Below are 23,859 nucleotides of genomic sequence, written 5' to 3'. Positions count from 1 at the left end.
CCCACAATGCCTAAGTTTTCATCACATTCCGTACCCACCGAGGAGAACCTACCCAATGGTACTCCCACACCACAACATCTAACCGGAAATTGCCAAATCCGCATTTATCCAATTAGTCAAAAGAAGCCAATTTGGGGGGATTCCTAGTGAAGACCCTCACTCTCATATGGAGACCTTTTGCGATTATTGTGATGCGATTTCTCAAACCGGTGTAATTCAAGACCAAATTCGATGGGTCTTATTTCCTTTTTCTCTAATTGGCACCGCGAAACAATGGTTGAAAGGCCTTGATAAGGCTACTCTCGGAATTGATTCTTGGAAGAAGTTGGCTCTAGCTTTCTACAAAAATTTCTATCTACCGGAAAAGACTAACATGCTAAGAGCTCAAATCATGGGCTTTAAGCAAAGGGATGAAGAATCTTTGTATGAAGCTTGGGAGCGGTTCAAAGGAATTTGTCGCTCATGTGCTCACCATGGACTTAGCGAGTGGTTCTTGGTACAACAATTTTGGAACGGTCTTTATGAAGATTCAAGGAACATTCTCAACATGGAATCAAATGGAATGTTCACTGAAGTTGATGACAATCAAACTTGGAACAAAATTGAAGAAATGGCGGTCCATAACTCACAATATAGTAGACCTCGCAAGGCTACTAGAGGAGGAAAGCATGAAGTGGACTCCAGTACTCAATTGGGTGCTCAACTTAGTGCTCACATTGATACCATCAATTTGAAGTTTGAAAAAGCTATGGCTAGGCTTGAAGAAGCCTCAAAGTCACCAAAGCATCATGTTAATGCCATGACGGCATCTTCATCAATCCCAAGTGGGATATGTGAGAATTGTGGAACTTTGGGACATGACCAAAGTGAATGTAGGGGAACAAATGAACAAGTGAATGCTTTCCAAGCATACAAAAGTGGTACCCCTTATTCAAACTATTACAATGAAAACACCAAATTCCATCCAAATCTCTCATACAAAAGCCAAAATGTTCAAAACCCTCAAACAACATACACCCCACCTCCCATGAGAAACCAAAATCAAAGACCCTTTTACAACCAAAACCAAGGTTACCAAAATCAATCTCCATACAATCAACAAAATGACCAAGGTTTTGATGTTCAAAAAGCGGTCCTTCAAATGCAAAAAAAATCAACAAGAGTTTTTCACTCAAATGCAAAAAGATAGTCAAGCAAAGGAAACCACCATCAACAACATCCTAGCTCACACCAAAATGTTGGAAGCCCAATTGACTCAACTAGCATCTTCAAGCTCACAAAGACAAAAGGGGCAATTACCACCTCAAAGTAATCCCCCAAGACATGAAACGGTTAGTGCCATTCACTTGAGGAGTGGTACAAGGTATGAAGCACCGATGAAGCAAGTTGAGGATGAAGTTGTGGAAGCTAGTGATAAAGAAGAAATTGTGCAAAACTCCAAGGATGGAGAACCATCAAAAGAAGAAATTTCAAAGAAAAATGAAGACAAGGTCAAGGAGAAGGAGCCCATTGTGATTAGACTTCCTTTTCCAAGTCGTCAAGCCAAGCCCAAATTTGATGACCAACTTAAAAAATTTATGGAAATTGTGAAGAATTTGGAAGTCTCAATTCCTTTCACGGAATTAATCAATCACGTGCCGGCCTATGCGAAATACACGAAAGACATCCTCACAAAGAAGAAGTCGATCCGGAAGCTTGAGACTATCGCCTTCACTAAGGTGAGTAGTGCAATACTTCAAGGGAGTTCACCTCCAAAACTCAAAGATCCGGGAAGCTTCTCAATACCGTGTACCATTGGCGACACCACGATCAACAAAGCCTTATGTGATATAGGGGCTAGTGTGAGTATTATGCCGTACTCGATGGGTAAAAGGTTGGGGATGTGAGAGCTTAAATGCACCAATATTACACTCCAAATGGCCAATAGATCGATGAAGACACCATTAGGGATATGGGAAGATGTTCCCGTACGAATTGGGAAATTTTTCATCCCAGTGGACTTTGTCATTGTTGACATGGAAGAAGATTCCAACATTCCAATCATTCTAGGAAGACCATTCTTACAAACTGCGGGTGCGGTGATTGATGTAAAGCATGGAGAGCTCACTCTAGAAGTGGGAGATGAGAGCATAACTTTCAATCTTGACAAGACCATGAGAGCTCCCCGTTTGCATGAACCATGTTTTATGGTTTATCATTATAGCCGGAAGGATGATAGGAAGAAGTCGGAATTTCAATGGAAAAAGAAAATTGAAGATGCTCCATTCAAAGAGCAAGTGAATTGTAGCAAAGAGAGCTTGAAAAGCTCACCAAAGTCAAGCAATGAAGAGGATGGCCTCATTGGCCAAGACAAGAAAATGGGAGAGTTGTCTCTATCAACTCAAGAGATCTTTAGTGATCAAGTAGATGAAGTTTGTGGTCTTTGGGACGATGAGTTTGAAGGGATTTTCAATCCCTATATTGGTAATGCTATCGATCAAGACCGACAACGGCAAAGATCTATTGAAGATCTTTATCATGATAATGAACAAGCTTTTGATTACTTATTCAAGGTGTTGAGCAACATCAACAACACCTTAGACATGCCCCCATGACATGTCACTAAGGATGAGAGTTTGGTGGAGTCCTCCCTAAACCACCAGTTGTAAATATTTCTAACTCCCTAACTCGCATTTTAATTCTTACATTGCATTTTTGTCATTCTTGGATTTTTATGCCTTGATCAAGATAATAATCATTTTTGAGAGAAGTGAGGGAGGGACTAATGATTTTAATTGATGTGTAGTGCTTTAGCTTAGTGTGGGGATAGCAATTGCCTAAGCTATTCATGCCTTAGTAGTGCCCCCCACAATGAAGAACACGGGATTTTGAAGAATGAAAAATGACACAAGTACACGGATGGAACTGAATCTGGGTTAAAGGGGCAGAATCCGAGCGTTTTCAAGTGTATCCGCCCGTCTTCAGGCAACCCGGGCGTATTTGTCAAAAGACGCCCGTCCCTCTGAGCTGATTTTTTGAAATTTTGGGACTGTTAACAAATCAGAGCATCCTGCAAAAGAATCCGCCCGTCTCCAGAAAGACGCCCGTCCTGCAAGAAAAGACGCCCATCTTTTTAGTTGTGAAAAACAAGAAAAATCACTGGAAAGGAATCCGCCCGTTTTCAGTGAAAGACGCCCGTCCCGCAGTTGAACAATCCGAGCGTCTTTGCTGAAAGCCGCCCGTCTTTAGGCGAGAATTCTGAAGCCAAAACAGGCAGAATCCGGGCGTCCCGAAGGAAAGACGCCCGTCTCCCCCTGCAATTCAAATTTTTCGGGTCTTTTATAAACCCCATCCCCCATTCATTTCTTCATTCCTTCATTCAAAACACTACCCATAAACCCTAAAACTCAAAACCCTCATCCTCTCCATCACCAAAACAAGATTTCCTCAACCACATTCATCAAAATCAAATCAAAACATCCTTCTAACAAAAATTAATCACTCCTCTTTCAACAAAAATCAAACCAAGCACCAAAATCTTCAACCTTTGAGTCGATTTTTGAAATTATAAAGGCAAAGCCTTTCACCTTAAAATCGATTTGGGTATACTTGAAAATTGAAGATTTTCACTCTTTTATTTGTTCAAACATCAATGGCAAGGACAAAAGGAGCAACAAAGGGACCTAAGGCAAAGGCACTATCAACAAGGCAAAAGAGTCTTCAAGCAAAGAAAGCCTCATTGTCTATGGTGATAGCTAGTTCAAACTTGGAAGTGAAACAACAACAACCTCCCTTGGAAGAAACAACATCAACTACTCCGGAAATTGCTCAACTTTCGAACTATCTGGAGGTAATTTTCATCTCTAACTCCCATAGGGAAACATTTACCAAGTATGCTAGAAAAGCCTTTCTATCCACCAAGTTTATTTGTGAAGATGCCTTAGATAAGTTGGGTGTCCTTGAGCAAACTAAAGCCTTCTTTGAAGCCATGGGGTTGGGAAAATTGTTTGCTACAAAAGAATTGACATACCCCTCCCTTACCTTAGAATTCTTGAGTTCTTTGAAAGTTACAAAGGTAGAGACTATGGAAAACATCGAGTTCCGCCTAGCTAATGTGAGTAGGCGCATCACCTTTGAGGAAATGGGTAAAGCATTGGGTCTTAGTGATTCACCTAGTTATTTCAATAATGTTGGAAAGTATGACCCCGCTCCTGGGAGGCGATTTCCGGAAGGAAATTTGAGAACTATCATGCTAGTCGCGCTCTATTAGTCCACCATCCGGGAATTAGAGTGTGGCACAAGGTCATAGGGAATACCATCATTGCAAGAAAAGACACCAACCACCTTACCAAGCTCGATTGTGTTCTTCTTGAGTCGGCCTTAAACATTGGAAGGGAATTCACCAAGCCTTTTAATTCTCTAAGGCTTTTGGTGGATAGATGGCTAAATGTTGATTGTGGGTAGCAAGGCACCACCGTTATTGTGAATGAAGGTCTAGTCACTCTTTTGACTAAGTACTTTGATCTGAACTTCAACAAGGATAACAAGTATGTGGCGAAAAAGGGTGGTCATCTCATTGATGTGGATGCTATGATTAACAAGTACAAGTGGGTTACACATAACCCTCTTGACACCAAATATGGGTGGCTCACTAGCGAGGCTAGATCTTTTACTTTGCCTTCGAAGATTTGTCTTTTAAGTGTCCATCGGACTGACTACCTCCTTCCCCTCTCAAAAGTAGCCGAATACATCATCCGACAACAAAATGGTGAAATTGAAATACCCTCCTCTTCAATTGTCACACCACCTTATCCTTTCAAGTACCAAGAGTTCAAACCCGACGGTGTTGAAGCAAGCAAAGATTATATGACTCTTCTTATGCAAGAGATGCACAAGCAAGCTTTTAAGGATCGATAAGATGCTTACTTAGCCCAATATCCACCCCTCCTTCATTTACCTAGGCAAGGACTACTTGATCCTTCATGTCCTTTGCCTAGTTGGGCGGATAGGGAAGTCTTCTTTCCGAGTGCATCTAGAGGTGAGATTCCGGGTGACGATGAGGATGTCGGTGATGCGGGTGTTGATAGGATTGATGAAGAGGCTAGTGAAGAAGAAGAAGAGGATGATGAACAAAGTGAACAAGAAAGTGAAGAAGGAAGTGGTGATGAGTCCACTTCTATTGAGGAAGATGATGATAATGATGATATGATGGAAGATTAGCAAGCTTTGGAGGCTCCTACCCTCTTGAGGTTTGCCTATTTCTCTCTTTGTTTTATTTATTTATCTTAATCATGGTTGGAGTAGTCCTAGAAACATAGAGGACTAACACCTCGGCCCCATTGAGGTGTTCTTATTTAATTGTTCCCACTTTTGAAAATCCAAAATGACAAATTTAGTTTCATGCCTTCCATCTTGTGTTCATGAACTACACCCAACCTTAGGACATTAGAAATAATGTCTAACTCGGTTTGGGGAAGTACATGCATACGCAACAGGAGGTAATCTAAATTACACTCTCCGTCATAAACAAAAAACCATGCATCATGTAGTGTAGATTAGTGTAGCTTGCATTTAGTGTATAATTCATGCATCATGCTTGCACGATTTCCCATCATTTTGGCCATTGAGGACAATGCCCATATTAGTGTGGGGATGGGGAATTCTAACTTGACTCTTATTCAAAAATCCAAAAAATTAAAATTTTTTGAAAAACCATAAAAAATTGAAAAACCAAAAACAAGTTCATTTCCTTTGTAGTATAGTCATGTATATATTGTTGTATATATTGTGTTTGTTTTATCCTTGTTCACATTGATCGACTACGCCACATCCGAGACATGAGGATATTGAAGACCGCATGATATGATCTTTCCAATCTCCTTTTTCCTCTTTATGTTAATGACTATGTGGCTTTATTTTGATTGATGCGGTATAACAATGTGAACTTAGGACTTGAATTTAGTGTATATGTCATATTAGTTGGTAGAATCATTTGCATTAGGATGTTTATATGTTAGTTGCATCATGGCATGTAGTTGCATGTTAGAAAAATTTTGCGAAACCGTCTACTTGGGAAGCTTGGCAAGTGTATATAGGCCCTAGTAGATGCTTTTTTTTCTCAAGACTTTGCTTGTTAGAATACTTGTAAAACACCCTAGGATGTGTCATGCTAGTATCCTTTGACCCATGGATTAAGGCCTAGTCAAGAGTACCTTGTGGTGTGATAACTCCTTGGCTACCGTTTATTCCAAGGTGATCCTTGAAACCATGCATCCATCCATCATCCATGTTCTACCACATTTTTTGTCATCAAAGGGAATGGGCACAAAAAGAAACCAATTTGAGTTCAATAAAATGAAAAGTAAAATAAAGTTTGCAAAAAAAAAATGCATCAAATGAAAAGAGGAGCAAAAATAGAACTTCTAAAGCTTCAAATATAAGCCACCCTCACTACATATGGGGTGACTTTGAAAATGTTCAAAAGAAATGCAAAGAAAAGTTAAAAGTTGTCAAGTGTTGAAATGCCAAAAAAAAAAATGGCAACAAAGTGTTCTCAAATGTTATATGCCACAAGAAATTGGGGGGAAAACAAAAACAAAAGCAAACTCCCAAAGTGAAACTCAAATATCTATCGATCCCTTTATCCATCGTATCCATTTTTGTGCATGGTAGAGAGGGGACGACCCTTCTTCTTGTCTAGGCAAGAGGGGGAATTCCGCGATCCTCCAGTGTTTCTAACACCATAGGGAGTCTATTCTTGACAAAAGCATTTAACGATTGAGGACAAAGGTACCCTAGCTTGACACAACTTGGAGGTGATTTATTGGTATCCTTCTAGGCTTAGTGGTTTGAAGAAATTGCATCTATGAAGGAGTGTGTACCCTTGAATTGCTTCCCTTGTAGATAATTTCCGCCACTTAGATGAAGAAAGTGGCTATTCTTTTGTAGATGCATCCATTATTTGATTTTGTGTGCTTAATGTTTGGATGTGTCGCCATTTTGGCAAGACCCACCTTGCCTTGCAAGAAGGCATCCCACCTCATGGTTGTCTTGTTGTGAGTTGAAGGGGCGGAGTGAGACCCGCTAATTGTCTCATATCGGCTATATTATTAGGTTAGTTTAAATAATGGTCCTAGTCTTTGTCACCTCTTTACTCGGGACGAGCAAAGGTTCGGTTTGGGGATATTTGATGTGAAAATAATTAGAGCACATTTAGTCCCCGAATTAGCCTTGTTCCCATGCTTTTTAGTGCATATTTGGGTCATTTATTGTCTTTAGTTCTTTGTTTTGCATATTCTTTGAGGTTTTGATCCCTTGGTAGGAAAGGAGTGCAAACCTTGCATTTTTATGGCAAAACGAGACTAAATTGATTGAATTCAATGACCAAGCATCAAGGAGAGACAAGATTAGAAGGCCTTTGTACATACTATAGTAGATGGGCAATGATGAGAAAAGATCCTTGCATCCCCGAGGAAATCCCCAAGGATTTTATGAAGAAAAAGGAAGAAAAGAAGAAGAAACGAGACTGTCCAGCAATCCGTGCGGTTGTCATGAAGACGCCCGTCCTCCACCACCACAATCTGACCGTCTTCTCCCCAAGACGCCCGGGCAGCAGCACTAGAAGACGCCCGTCTTCACCACAAGACGCCCAGGCAGAGACCCCAGAATCCGCCCGTCCCGTGCCAAAGACGCCCGGATTCCCAGGCAGACCATTTCGTCTTCTTCAAGCTTCAAAGAAATATGCCCATCCTTCCAAAAAGACCGGCGTTTCCTTAAATAGGGACTTAATCGACATTTAAGCCCTTAGTTAACCCTAATTCCTACACCTAATCCCCACTATAAATACCCCATTAGTCTAATTAGAAGAGCATGTTCTTCTTAGCAATCTTTAGTGTAGTTAATATCAATCAAATCTTTCTTTAATATTGTAATCAACAATGAATCAAGTTTTAATACAAGTTTTATTTCCTTAATCTCTCTCTTGTTCATCCTTTATTTTGGGTAATTGAAGATTATTTGGGTTATTATTGGGAGATTGACAACCTTCCAATCAAGCATCAAGTACTTCTTTTACTCTTTGCTTTATTATTGGAATCATTAGTAGGTATAATTCTCTTAATCCCTCTTTAATTATTGTTAATTACTTTCATTTATTCATCATGTTTCACTTTGTTGGTATGATTGACAACCTTGCTAGCGTGTTTAACATGATAATGAGTGAGTAATTCCTTAGCTAGGGTTAATGGGTAATTAGGGGAAACCAACATGGGGAATGATTCATGCCTAAATTAAAATGCTTTCATGGTTTATTTGCTTGCTTGTTGTGATCTCAACTCATGCACATGTTATGTTTGATGAAATGTGAGCCTATGAATCCTTGCATTTTTCACCCATCACCTATCTTTTCAATGAGACTTGTAAGACATAAACCAACTCGAGTCTCATTAGACCATGCATGTTGTTGAGTAGGGAAGACTAAGTCGACTTGTAGGTTTTGTACAATCTAATCGATTCGGCTCCGGGACCCAAACTTTCCCAGGATTGTAAGATATAAACCAACTCAATCCATCAAAACAATAATTGCTTGCTTATAATTTGAGAACATGTTTGTATGATCAATTTCCAAGAATCCCCTATGACCCCATGACACCCTAGTGCTTGATCGAGGCTATTTCGTGTTCACAATTAAGTATATGTGGTCGTTGGTCAATGGTCGATACAAAACACAATTTATACTTCACAAACAACTCTACAATTAGTAAAGAGGCAAGTAAAGGTCGGATCCCAAGGGACGAGTATTGAAATAAGAATTCTATTGTAACTAGTAGTGTCTAGGGGGTGTCACAAATTGAGTTGATGTAGAAGGTCACTAAACTAAAATAGCAATGAAAATAAACTAGCAAGATGAATAAAATAAGGGGTGTAAACAATTGATTAAAAGCACTAGGGTGTCATGGGTTCATAGGGAAATCATGGGATATGATCATACAAACATGTTCTCAAATTATAAGCAAGCAATTATTGTTGTGATGGATTGAGTTGGGTTATATCTTACAATCCTGGGAAAGTTTGGGTCCCGGAGCCGAATCGATTAGATTGTACAACACCTACAAGTCGACTTAGTCTTTCCTACTCAACACATGCATGGTCTAACAAGACTCGAGTTGGGTTATGTCTTACAAGTCAAGTTGAAAGGATAGAAGATGATAGTAAATGCAAGGATTCATAGGCTTAGCATTTCATCAAATATAACATGTGCATGTATTAAGATCAAAACAAGCAAGCAAATAAGATATGAAAGCATATTGATTTAAGCATGAATCATCCCCATGATGGTTTCCCCTAATCACCCATTAAACCCTAGCTAAGAGACTACTCACTTATTATCATGTTGATCATGCTAGAAAGGTTGTCAATCATACTAACATAATGAAACATGATGAATAAATGAAAGTAATTAACAATAATTAAAAAGAGATTAAGAGATTATACCTACTAATGATTCCAATAATAAAGCAAGAATAATAGAAGTACTTGAATCCTAGATTGAGAGGTTGTCAATCTCCCAATAATAACCCAAATAATCTTCAATTACCCAAAATAAAGGAAGAACAAGAGAGAGATTAAAGAACTAAAACTTGGATTAAAACTTGATTAACACTTGATTACAATATTGAAGAGAGATTTGATTGATATTAACTACACTAATTATTGATAAGAAGAACATGCTCCTCTAATTAGCCTAATGGGGTATTTATAGTGAAAATTAGGGAGGATGCATTAGGGTTAACTAAGGGCTAAACTAGTAATTACACTTTTTAAGTTGAGCAAGGAGGACCCGGTATTTTCTGAGAGAAGGGCTTCTCTTTTCGTAGCTTGAAGAATGAAATCCGTCTTTGTCATGAAATCCGTGCGGATTAGAGTCGGGACGGCCGGGCTGGGCAATCCGAGCGGATTCGGGAGAGGGACGCTCGGATTGTCCGGGGAATCCGAGCGGATTCCAAGGAGGGACGCTCAGATTGTTGAGGCTGGACGGACGGATTGTCTGCAATCCGTTCGGATTGTTGGTCAGCGTCAATTCTTCTTCTTTTTCTTCCCTTTTCTTCAAAAATTCCTTGGGGATTTCCTTGGGGACGCAAGGATCCTTTCTCAACATTGTTCTTCTACTATGATATGTACAAAGGCCTTCTAGTCTTGTCTCTTCTTGATGCTTGGTCATTGAATACAATCAATTTAGCCTCGTTTTGCCATGAAAATGCAAGATTCTTACTCCTTTCCTACCAAGGGATCAAAATCTCAAAGAATATGCAAAACAAAGAACTAAAGATAAGAAATGACCCAAATAGGCACTAAAAAGCATGGAAACAATGGTAATTCGGGGGTTAAATATGCGCCAATTATGGTCACATCAGTGCTTTTATCAATTGTTTACAACCCTTTTAATTCATCTTGCTTGTTTATTTTCATTGCTATTTAGTTTAGTGATCTTCTATTCAAACCCCAATTGTGACACCCCTAAGACACCACTAGTTGCAATAGAAATCTCATCTCAATTCCCGTCCTTTGGGATCCGACCTTTACTTGCCTCTTTATTAATTGTAGAGTTGTTTGTGAAGCTATAAATTGTGTTTTGGTCTAGGTGCTCCTAACGACAAGTTACCGAAAAGATAAAGTTTTCGACCAATAAGTCCTTCCGTGTCATTTTCAAACCTTCAAAAAAAACTTTTTGCGCCGTTATAATAGCCATTTCAAACCTCGGTCTTTCGCCGACCGTTACAAACCCTTTTTATGTCGTCGTAATGACAATTTTCACACCCGGTTTTTATAACCATTTCAACACGCCTTTTTAGGCCGTCGTAATGACGATTTTCTAACCCGGTTTTTATAACCATTTCAACACGCCTTTCTAGGCCGTTGTAATGACAATTTTCAAACCCGATTTTTATAACCGTTTCAACACGCCTTTCTAGGCCGTCGTAATGAAAATTTTCAAACCCAGTTTTTATAAACCATTTCAAACACGCCTTTCTAGGCCGTCGTAATGACGATTTTCAAAACCCGGTTTTTATAACCATTTCAACACGCCTTTCTAGGCCGTCGTAATGACGATTTTGAAACCCGGTTTTGATAACCATTTCAAAACGCCTTTCTAGGCCGTCGTAATGATAATTTCAAACCCGGTTTTTATAACCATTTCAACACGTCTTTCTAGGCCGTCGTGATAACAATTTTCAAACCTGGTTTTTATAACCATTTCAACACGCATTTCTAGGCCGTCGTAATGACGATTTTCAAACTCGGTTCTTTACAACGATTTCTTATCACCCTTTTACGCCGTTATAATCGCCGCGTCTAGACACGGATTTTAACCCATTTCCCGTCGACAATGGCTCTTTCAAAACCCGAGAAAAGCACACACCCTTTTCTCGAGACACTTTCGAGATCCCGAGGACCATGCACCGTCCCCGAGACCTCTTGAAACATTTCAAACTCGATTTTCAAAACATACAATTTTGAATTTCAAAAACCGTCTTGGGAGACAATACATTGTTTTCCGAGCCGATTCAAACTCAAACCGTCTTTTACAAATACACTTAAAACAACCCTTTCAACTGACCGACTTGCGAAGATCTCTATCATCGGAAGCCATCCATAAAGCGACAAATGAATCTTTTGAAAATTTCTATTTTCGAAAACTTCAGTCCACCATTCCAATTCCGCCTCGTGTCTATCGAGTCGAAGAAAACTTACTTATGGGTCTTTACTTATGAGTCGTCTCACCACGAGACTTGTCCAATGGAGTCACGCCGCTACATTGGACACGTGTCAAAAGTTCGGTCAACGCCGTCACGTCATAAATAGAGTCAGCATCGAGGTACCATACACGGTCACCATTATCTTGTTGAGTCTAACCTTTGTTTCGTCCTTTGTGTTGTCTACGTTCAGTCTTTGAACCGCATCGGTTTGAGTTATAATGTAAGCCATTTTTCTATCTCAGAGCCATGGCCCCGTCTTCAACTTCGTCTGTCAACAGCAACAGCAATGATTACATCAGAGATGTCACGACTGCTCAGCTAGCCAGCTTGCTCACCGCTCTTAAGGTCACTCTAGATCATGTCGAGACCCGTATCGACACCCTGGAAAACAAAGAAGCTGGAGAACATAATACTCTACCTTTGACTGAAACCGAGAAAAGGCTCAAGCTCTTGGAAGAATAGCTCCTAGCCTGGGGTAACAATATCCATCTTGAGAACAACCGAAGGTTCGAACCTGTTGGGGACCAATTAACCGACAACTTTACCCTAACTGATGTACCTAAGTTCAAAGGAGTGGAGGACCCGCTCAATCATATCCGTGCCTTCAAAGACTACATGGCCATTAAAGGGGTCAAACAGGAGCTCTTCACCTGGATCTTTCCGTCCTCTTTGGAACCGATCCCTCGTCAGTGGTACTACTCCCTTGATCCGAAGAACATTACTACTTGGGATGAAGTCGCAGTTGAATTCGCCAAACAATACGCTGTTAATGTTGAAATCCAAGCCAATACCCGTACCCTTGAGGTCCTAACCCAGAACGACAAGGATGGATTCACCGAGTTCTTAATCCGTTGAAGGAGGGTAAGTACTCAGCTAGTCAGCAAGCCGAGTGAATCAACTTTGGTGGAAAAGTTTGTCAACTATCTCCGCCCAGTGTATGCCAACTTACTGAGGTATCAAAATATTAAGACCTTCCAGGATCTGCAAATTCTGGGGACACGCATTAAAGACGACCTCCGGAAGGGTGTCTTGGCCAAGACCACTGGCAGAGGCTACCAAGGATCCACCTCAATCGGGTCTCGACCTTATGGCCAAACAAACAAGATCGATGAGGTCAACCACATTGAACTATCTGCTAAGAGAGCTGAGCGCCCCCAGAGAGTGTTCACTAATATAGGGTCAACTTATGCAAGTGCCCTGAAGAGGCTCATGGAGCAGGGAAAGTTACAACCAATCGGACCCACCTCGGATCCGACCGATGCTAAGAAATCCCGCTTCTGGAACCCCAATGCCTACTGCCAGTACCATCAAGGGAAAGGGCATGATACAGAAACCTGCTTCAAACTCAAACACATCATCCAAGACATGATTAAGAAAGGGGATTTTCCTTTACCCCCACCAAATAAGCCAAACAACAAAACAAATCCTCTCGGAATCCACGCTATCTCCAAAGATGAACCAACTCTGGACTGCTCTCACCGCATCCAGCCAGTTGATGGCGAGGTGAACACCTTGGAGAAAGATCCCTCGGATGGGGTATTTGTGTTCAGTGCCGCAACTATGCTCACCATGTTCCAACAGGTCGAGGAAGCCATAGCCAGCCTCTCCGAGAGGATCACCCGACTTGACGATGCCTACCGCCGACTTATCTTCAATCCTCCACCACCACGCCCGAGAGAGAGTCCCCCGAGCGCCCAAAACTACCCTCACCAGGACGGATTGCTCCCGCGACCATTCTGGCATGCACCTCACAATAATCACCCTCACAATAATCACCCTCACAATAATCAACCTCACAAAAACTACCCTCACAAAAATTATCCTCACAGAAATATCCCTCACAAAAATTGCCCACTAAGGAATACCCCTCCAAGGTGTCTTCGAGATCCTGAAATCAATGACATCTGGAGAGATGATGTTGAAGATGTCTATATTGTCCCAGGTAAAGAGAAACGGGCGAAAGAGATCGGTCACCTTACCCGGTCCGGACGCCCCTATCAGAACCCGAACAATTCAGCGGTCGCTCCAACAACAAACGACCAAGTTGTCCCAGAAATAGACACTAAACCAAGAGCTCCTGAGAATTCGATCCTCAAGCAGCTTTAGAAGGCAAAAACGAGATCTCGATCTGGCAACTGATCGCGAAATCCTTTGAGTATCGACAGGCTTTGCTACAGGCCTTGGGAAAATTAACTGTGCCCTCTACCTCTTCCCCTGAAGAAATAGTGGCACATATGACGAGGGACGCCCCTGACTTGAACAACCCAGTCGTCTTCTCTGACGAAGATATCCCTCTCTTCGGAGCCAATCATAACCTTGCCCTGTACATTACCGTACAATGTCTCAGGAAGAATGTACCCATGGTCCTTGTAGATGACGGATCCGCGGTAAATGTCATTCCCCTCAAGACTGCTCACAAGTTGGGTACTAAGGAAGCTGATTTGGTCCCAACAAATCAAGGAGTACGCACCTACGACGGCACTTGTCGCAAGGTCGCAGGTGATGCGAGTCCGTTTCGTGTTCACAAATTAAGATGTGGTCGTTGGGTCACGGTCGAATCAAAACACAATTTATAGCTTCACAAACAACTCTACAATTAGTAAAGAGGCAAGTAAAGGTCGGATCCCAAGGGACGGGTATTGAAATGAGATTTCTATTGTAACTAGTGGTGTCTAAGGGGTGTCACAAATTGGGTTGATGTAGAAGGTCACTAAACTAAAATAGCAATGAAAATAAACAAGCAAGATGAATTAAAGGGGTGTAAACAATTGATTAAAAGCACTAGGGTGTCATGGGATCATAGGGGAATCATGGGATATGATCATACAAACATGTTCTCAAATTATAAGCAAGCAATTATTGTTGTGATGGATTGAGTTGGTTTATATCTTACAATCCTAGGAAAGTTTGGGTCTCGGAGCCGAATCGATTAGATTGTACAACACCTACAAGTCGACTTAATCTTCCCTACTCAACAACATGCATGGTCTAATGAGACTCGAGTTGGGTTATGTCTTACAAGTCTCATTGAAAAGATAGAAGATGATAGTAAATGCAAGGATTCATAGGCTTAGCATTTCATTAAATATAACATGTGCATGAGTTGAGATCAAAACAAGCAAGCAAATAAAACATGAAAGCATATTAATTTAAGCATGAATCATTCCCCATATTGGTTTCCCCTAATCACCCATTAACCCTAGCTAAGAGACTACTCACTCATTATCATGTTGATCATGCTAGCAAGGTTGTCAATCATACCAACAATATGAAACATGATGAATAAATGAAAGTAATTAACAATAATTAAAAAGGGATTAAGAGATTATACCTACTAATAATTCCAATAATAAAGCAAAGATAAAAGAAGTACTTGAATGCTTGATTGAGAGGTTGTCAATCTCCCAACAATAACCCAAATAATCTTCAATTACCCAAAATAAAGGATGAACAAAAGAGAGATTAAAGAACTAAAACTTGGATTAAAACTTGATTAATACTTGATTACAATATTAAAGAGAGATTTGATTGATATTAACTACACTAATTATTGATAAGAAGAACATGCTCCTCTAATTAGACTAATGGGGTATTTATAGTGGAAATTAGGGAGGATGCATTAGGGTTAACTAAGGGCTAAACTAGTAATTACACTTTTTAGATTGAGCAAGATTGAGCCGGTATTTTTCGGGAGAAGGGCTTCTTTCTTTGTAGCTTGGAGAAGAGGAAATCGTGCTGTGCTGGAATCCGGGCGGAATAAGGTCGGGACGGGCGGATTCTGGCGTTGGAATCCGAGCGGATTCAAGGGAATCAGGGCGGATTGTGGAGGTGGAATCCGAGCGGATTCAAACCAAGCCGCACGGATTGTGCAGCTGCGGGACGGACGGATTGGTGACAATCCGCTCGGATTGTCACTCAGCAACATATCTTCTTCTTTTCTTCCCTTTTCTTCATAAATTCCTTGGGGATTTCCTTGGGGATTCAAGGATCCTTTCTCAACATTTCTCTTCTACTATAATATGTACAAAGGCCTTCTAATCTTGTCTCTCCTTGATGCTTGGTCATTGAATTCGATCAATTTAGTCTCGTTTTGCCATGAAAATGCAAGATTCTTACTCCTTTCCTACCAAGGGATCAAAATCTCAAAGAATATGCAAAACAAAGAACTAAAGATAAGAAATGACCCAAATATGCACTAAAAAGCATGGGAACAAGGCTAATTTGGGGGCTAAATATGCGCTAATTATGGTCACATCAAATATCCCCAAACCGAACCTTTGCTCGTCCCGAGTAAAGAGGTGACAAAGACTAGGACCAATACTAACCTATCCTAATAATATAGCCGATATGAGACACTTAGCGGGTCTCACTCCGCCCCTTCAACTCACAACAAGACAACCATGAGGTAGGATGCCTTCTTGCAAGGCAAGGTGGGTCTTGCCAAAATGGCGACACATCCAAACATTAAGCACATAAAATCACATAATGGATGCATCTACAAAAAGAATAGCCACTTCCTCATCAAGTGGCGGAAGCACTAAAGAGGAACAAATTTAAGAGCATGTAATCCTTCACAAATACTAGTTCAACAAATTACTAAGTCTAAGAGGATGGCAGTAAATCACCTCCAAATGGTGTTAAACTAGACTACTTTCGTCCTCAATTTCCAAATGCTTTCGTCAAGAGCGATCGGATGGTGGTGGAATGATGATCCCTATGATGCTAGTAGCATATGACATGACAAGTCTCGAATTCTCTACAAAAGTAAAGGTCATGGATCGTCCCAAACTCGACCAAGTGGTTTGACAAAAGGCTTTTTGGGAATGAAATGCTCAAATCTTTATTCACAACGGGTGGATATGACTAGTATTCAAAATTGTCCTCATTTCACTTTCACATTTCAAAAATTTAAGATGGGGTTTGTCCCTTCCGGGCTAGTGTCCTTTGCTTTCGCCAATCGCTTATTAGGCAACCGGTTAACCTCTAGACAATAGCTATTCGGGGTGATAGTCACTCTGTCTCTGGGCGGCCGAATTCACAACCGTATGGGGGCCCAATTCAATGGATCCCGCACCAAAGCACATCGAAGTGGTACGCCTCCATCAAAACAACTTAAATTTCTCAACTTTCAACAATTCATAACATTTGAGGTTTCCTTGGCATTACATTACTTCCACATGACAAAACTCTTTGAAATGAGCACTTCAAGCTTATTGATAGAAAATATTTTTGGGTTGCCTTACCACAAGGTCAAACAAGGTCACCTAGACAAGTTAACCAAGTCCACATCGCATCACGGGGTTGGATAGGTGACTCACATGCAAACCCTTGACTAGGCCTTGGGTCATGGGTCAAAAGACACTAGTATGACATTATCTAGGGTGTTTTACAACCATTCTAGTAGGCAAAGTCTTAAGTTGAACAAGTATTTGTAATGGCTTAGTTGCTCTTGTCAAAGTTCCTAAATAGGCATTTTTCAAAACATTTCTAACATGCAACTACATGCCATGATGCAACTAATATAAATATCCTAATGCAAGTGATTCTATCAACTAATATGACATATAAACTAAATGCAAGTCCTAAGTTCACATTGTTATACCGCATCAATCAAAATAAAGCCACATAGTCATCAACATAAAGAGGAAAAAGGAGATTGGAAAGATCATACCATGCGGTCTTCAATATCCTCATGTCTCGGATGTGGCGTAGTCAATCAATGTGAACAAGGATAGAACAAACACAATATACACAAGACAATATATACAAGACTTACAAAAGGAAATAAACATGTTTTTGGGTTTTCAATTTTCAAATTTTTATGATTTTTGAGATTTTTCAATTTTTTTGGATTTTTGAATAAGAGTTAAATGTTAGAATTCCCATCCCCACACTAATATGGGTATTGTCCTCAATGGCCAAAATGATGGAAATTATGCAAAGATGATGCATGATTTCTATACTAAATGCAATCTACACTACATGATGCATGGTTTTTGTTATGACGGAGAGGATAATTTAGATTACCTCCCGTTGTGTATGCATTAACTTCCCCAAACCGAGTGAGACACTATTGCTAATGTCCAAGGATGGGTGTAGTTCATGCACACACTATGCAATGCATGAAACTAATTTGTCATTTTGGATTTTGAAAATGGGAACAATAAAATGAGAACACCTCAATGGTACCGAGGTGTGAGTCCTCTAATGGTGCTAGGACTACTCCAACAATGATCAAAATTATATTTAAAACAAAGAGAGAAATAGACAAACCATGAGAGGGTAGGAGTCTCCAAGGCTTGCTAATCTTCCATCATGCTATCACCATCACTTTCCTCATTAGAAGTGGCCACATTGCCACTTCCCTTGTCATTTGCTTCTTCACTTTCTTCCTCATCTTGCTCATCATCATCTTCACCATCCTTTTCTCCTTCTTCACTTGCTTCTTCATTAATGTTATCATCAACTTATTCATCATTACCAACAACCTCATTGTCACCCAAAATGACCCTAAATGCACCCGAAAATAGGACTTCTCTATCCGCCCAACTAGGCAAAGGACAAGATGGATAAAGTAGTCCTTGCCTAGCTAAGTGTAGGAGGGGTGGATATTGAGCCAAGTAAGCATTTTTCCGATCTTCAAAGGCTTGCTTGTGCATTGCTTGCATGAGAAGAGTCACATAATCTTTTCTAGCTTCAACTCCTTCCGGCTTGAACTCTTCATACTCAAATGGGTAAGGTGGTATGACAATGGAAGAGGAGGGCATTTCAAGATCACCCTTTTGTTGTTGAATAATATACTCGGCCTCTTTAGAAAGGGGAAGTAGATAATTGGTCCGGTGGACGCTTAGACGACAAATCTTCAAAGGCAAAGTGAACGATCTAGCTTCACTAGTGAGCCATCCATACTTAGTGTCAAGGGGGTTATGGGCAACCCACTTGAACTTGTGTATCATAGTATGCATATCAACAAGATGGCCACCCTCCTTTGCTTTGTACTTGTTATCCTTATTGAAGTTAGGATCAAAGTGCTTAGCTGGGATAGTGACTAGGCCGCCATTGACAATAACGGTTGTGCCCTTCTTCCCACAATCAATGTTGAGCCATCTATCTACCAAGAGCCTCAAAGAATTGTAAGGCTTGGTGTGTACTCTTCCAATGTTCAAAGCCGATTCAAGGAGAATAAAATCAAACTTGGTGAAATGGTTGGTATCTTTCCTTGCAATTATGGTGTTTCCCACGACCTTGTGCCATACTCTTATGCCCGGATGGTGGACCAAAAGAGCACGACTCGCATGAAAGTCCTCAAATTTCTTCCCGGAGATTGCCTCCAAAAGAGGTTCGGGGTCATACTTTCCATAATTCTTAAAATAACGCGGTTCATCACTAAGACCCAAAATTTCACTCAATTCCCTAAAGGTAATGCGTCTACTAACATTAGCTAGACGAAACTCGAGATTCTCCCTATTCTCAACTTTGGTGACTTTCAAGGAACTCAAAAATTCCAAGGTAAGGGAGGGGTATGTCAATTCCTTTGTTTCAAATAATTTCTTCAACCCCATGGCATTGAAAAATGCTCTAGTTTGCTCAAGAACACCCAATTTTTCTAAGGTATCTTCACATATAAATTTGGTGGATTGTAATGACTTCATAGCAAACTTGACAAAGGTATTTCTATGGGTATCGGAAATAAAAGTTACCTCCGGATAATGCAAAAGTTGATCGATTTCCGGAGTAGAAGGTGTTGTTGCTCCCATAGAAGGTTGTTGTTGTTGCACTTCCATGTTTGGTGTTGCTACCACCATAGCCAATGCTTTCTTTGTTTGAAGAGCCTTTTGCCTTTGTGAGAGTGCCTTAGCCTTTGGTGCCTTTGCCTTTGTTACTCCCTTAGTCCTTGCCATTGATGAACTAACCAAGAAAAGAATGAAAAATCTTCAATTTGTAGTATACCCAAATCGATTTGAAGGTGAAAGGCTCTGCCTTTATGAAATCAAAAATCGACTCAAAGGTTGAAGATTTTGTGCTTGGTTTTGATTTTTGTTGAAGAAGGAGTGATTGATTTGTTGTTGAAAGGATGGTTTGATTTGTTTTTGGTGAATGTTGTTGAGGGTTTTTGTTTTTGTGATGGAGAGGGTGAGGGTTTTGATGTTGTGGGTAGTGTTTATGAATGAATGAATGAATGAAGGAAGGTGGGAGGGGTTTTAAAAAGATCGAAATTTTCGAATCTGCAGGGGCAATCCGTGCGGATTCTGCCCAATCCGTGCGGATTCTGCTCTTTCTGGGCTTTACAAAACTCGCCTAAAGACGGGCGGATTCTGATGAAGACGCTCGGATTTGCTTGACACGGGACGGGCGGATTTGCTTGAAGACGGACGGATTTCAGTCCAGAAAATTTTGCTTGTTTTCCTCAGCTGCAAAGACGTACGTCTTTCTTTCAAGATGGGCGGATTCTTCAAGACGGACGGATTCTTGCTCAGGACGCCTGGATTCAGTCACAGTCAAGAAATTTTCAAAATTCAGCTCAGTTCAGGACGAGCGGATTTTCTGCAGTACGCTCGGATTACTGAAGACGGGCGGATTCCACAGAATCCGCTCGGATTCTTCCCCTGTGTACACGGATTCAGTTCCATCCGTGCACAATGCATTTCTCTTACCATTCTTCCATTCTTCTTCAAATCTTGTGTTCATCATTGTGGGGGCACTACTAAGGCATGGATAGCCTAGGCAATTGCCATCCCCACACTAAGGTAAAGCACTACACATCAATTGAAATTGTTAGTCCCTCCCTCACTTCTCTTAAACATGACAATTATCTTGATCAAAGTAAATAAAAATCCAAAGATGACAAAAATGCAATACAAGAATTGAAATGTAAGTTAGGGAGTTAGAAATATTTACAAGTGGTGGTTTAGGGAGGACTCCACCAAACTCTCATTCTTGATGAGATGTCAAGGGGGCATGTCCAAGGTGTTGTTGATGTTGCTCAACACCTTGAAAAAGTAATCGAAGGCTTGTTCATTATCATGGTAGAGGTCTTCAATAGACCTTGGCCTTTGTTGTTGGTCTTGATCGATGACATTACCAATGTAGGGATTAAAAATCCCTTCAAATTCGTCGTCCCAAAGACCACAAACTTCATTAAGTTGACCATTGAAAATCTCTTGCTTAGATGGAGACAACTCTCCCAATTTCTTCTCTTGGCCAATGAGGCCATCCTCTTCTTCCTTGATTGATTTTGATGAGCTTTGCAAGCTCTCCTTGTCACAATTCACTTGCTCTTTGAATGGAGCATCTTCAATTTTCTTCTTCCATTGGAGTTCCGATTTCTTCCTTTCATCCTTTCGGCTATAATGATCAATCATGAAACATGGTTCATGCAAACGAGGAGCTCTCATAGTCTTGTCAAGATTAAAAGTTATGCTTTCATCTCCCACTTCTAGAGTGAGCTCACCATGTTTCACATCAATCACCGCACCCGCGGTGTGTAGGAAAGGTCTTCCAAGGATGATTGGAATGTTGTAATCTTCCTCCATATCAACAATGACAAAGTCCACCGGGATAAAAAAACTTCCCAATTCGCACGGGGACATCTTCCCATATCCCTAATGGTGTCTTTGTCGATCTATCGGCCATTTGGAGTGTGATGTTTGTGCATTTAAGCTCTCCCATCCCCAACCTTTTACTCACCGAGTATGGCATGACACTCACACTAGCCCCTAGATCACATAAGGCTTTGTTGATCGTTGTATCGCCAATGGTACACGGTATTGAGAAGCTTCCCGGATCCTTTAACTTTGGAGGTGAATTCCCTTGAAGTATTGCACTACTCACCTTAGTGAAGGCGATAGTCTCAAGCTTCCGGATCGGCTTCTTCTTTGTGAGGATATCTTTCATGTATTTCGCATAGGCCGGCACGTGATTGATTAATTCCGTGAAAGGAATTGAGACTTCCAAATTCTTCACAATTTCCATGAACTTTCCAAGTTGATCATCAAATTTGGGTTTGGCTTGACGACTTGGAAAAGGGAGTCTAATCACGATGGGCTCCTTTTCCTTGGTCTTGTCTTCATTTTTCTTTGAACTTTCTTCTTTTGATGATTCTACATCTTTGGAGCTTTGCACAATTTCTTCCTTTTCACTAGCTTCCACAACTTCATCCTCAACTTGCTTCTTTGGTGCTTCATACCTTGTACCACTTCTCAAGTGAATGGCACTAACCGTTTCATGTCTAGGGGGATTACTTTGAGTTGGTAATTGCCCCTTTTGTCTTTGTGAGCTTGAAGATGCTAGTTGAGTCAATTGTGTTTCCAACATCTTGGTATGAGCTAGAAAGTTGTTGATGGTGGTTTCCTTTACTTGGCTATCTTTTTACATTTGAGTGAAAAATTCTTGTTGATTCTTTTGCATTTGGAGGACCGCTTTTTGGACATCAAAGCCTTGGTCATTTTGGTGATTGTATGGATTTTGATTTTGGTAACCTTGGTTTTGATTGTAAAAGGGTCTTTGATTTTGGTTTCTCATGGGTGGTGGAGTGTATGTTGTTTGAGGGTTTTAAACATTTTGGCTTTTGTATGAGATATTTGGATGAAATTTGGTGTTTTCATTGTAAAAGTTGGAATAAGGGGTACCACTCTTGTATGCTTGGAAAGCATTCACTTGTTCATTTGTTCCCCTACATTCACCTTGGTCATGTCCCAAAGTTCCACAATTCTCACATATCCCACTTGGGATTGATGAGGATGCCGTCATGGCATTAACATGATGCTTTGATGATTTTGAGTTTTCCTCAAGTCTAGCCATAGCTTGTTCAAAATTCAAGTTGATTGTGTCAATGTGAGCACTAAGTTGAGCACCCAATTGAGTAACAGAGTCCACATCATGCTTTCCTCCTCTAGTAGCCTTGCGAGGTCTACTATATTGTGAGTTATGGACCGCCATTTCCTCAATCTTGTTCCATGTTTGATTGTCATCAATTTCGGTGAACATTCCATTTGATCCCATATTGAGAATGTTCCTAGAATCTTCATATAAACCATTCCAAAATTGTTGTACCAAAAACCATTCGCTAAGTCCATGGTGAGGACATGAGCGATAAATTCCCTCAAACCGCTCCCAAGCTTCATACAAAGACTCTTCAACCCTTTGCTTAAAACCCGTAATTTGAGCTCTTAGCATGTTAGTCTTTTCCGGTGAGTAGAATTTTTTGTAGAAAGCTAGAGCCAACTTCTTCCAAGAATCTATTCCGAGGGTGGCCTTATCAAGGCCCTTCAACCATTGCTTCGCGGTGCCGATTAAGGAAAAAGGAAATAAGACCCATCTAATTTGGTCTTGAGTCACGCCCGTTTGAGAGATTGCATCACAATAGTCGCAAAAGGTTTCCATATGAGAATCAGGGTCCTCACTAGGCATCCCCCCAAATTGGCTCCTCTCAACTAATTGGATGAAGGCGGACTTGGCAATAAAATTTCCGGTTAGATGTTGCGGTGTAGGAGTACCATTTGGTAGATTCTCCTCGGTGGGTGTAGAGTGTGACGAGAATTTAGGCATTGTAGGTGGATTTTGTGGGGTATTGTGTAATGGGTTCTCTTCTCCTTCTATTGCGAAAGGATTGACAAACTCACTAGTGGGTTGAACAACTTCACTAATACCTCTTAAATTCCTCCTAACAAGTCTCCTATTGTTCGTCAAGGTTCTTTCGATTTCACGGTCAAAAGGTAACAAATCACCTTGTAACCTTCTAGACATGCAAAATATCAAACAACTCGAAAACAATTAGAACAAACCTTGAGGAGTTTTACTTCCCCAAGGCGAAGAAAGACACAACTAATAACAATAAAAAGAAATCTAAATCAAGTAAACACCGTCCCCGGCAACGGCGCCATTTTTGATGCGAGTCCGTTTCGTGTTCACAAATTAAGATGTGGTCGTTGGGTCACGGTCGAATAAAAACACAATTTATAGCTTCACAAACAACTCTACAATTAGTAAATAGGCAAGTAAAGGTCGGATCGCAAGGGACGGGTATTGAAATGAGATTTCTATTGCAACTAGTGGTGTCTAAGGGGTGTCACAAATTGGGTTGATGTAGAAGGTCACTAAACTAAAATAGCAATGAAAATAAACA

The 23,859-nt window shown here is 40.6% G+C and overlaps 2 non-coding genes across 2 annotated transcripts; one reads left to right on the top strand and one right to left on the bottom strand.

Annotated features, from left to right (window-relative positions):
- Positions 1-373: 373 nt before the first annotated feature.
- On the bottom strand, positions 374-480 carry LOC141615717 (small nucleolar RNA R71). Its single transcript, XR_012530120.1, has one exon. It is a non-coding gene; the product is annotated as a small nucleolar RNA R71 (small nucleolar RNA).
- Positions 481-22,803: 22,323 nt separating this feature from the next.
- On the top strand, positions 22,804-22,910 carry LOC141615479 (small nucleolar RNA R71). The gene has a single exon (XR_012529900.1). It is a non-coding gene; the product is annotated as a small nucleolar RNA R71 (small nucleolar RNA).
- The last annotated feature ends 949 nt before the right edge of the window (positions 22,911-23,859 follow it).

The sequence above is a fragment of the Silene latifolia genome, chromosome 11, assembly GCF_048544455.1.
Source record: "Silene latifolia isolate original U9 population chromosome 11, ASM4854445v1, whole genome shotgun sequence".
Taxonomy (NCBI): Eukaryota; Viridiplantae; Streptophyta; class Magnoliopsida; order Caryophyllales; family Caryophyllaceae; genus Silene; species Silene latifolia.
This window is presented reverse-complemented; position numbering and strand designations above follow the sequence as displayed.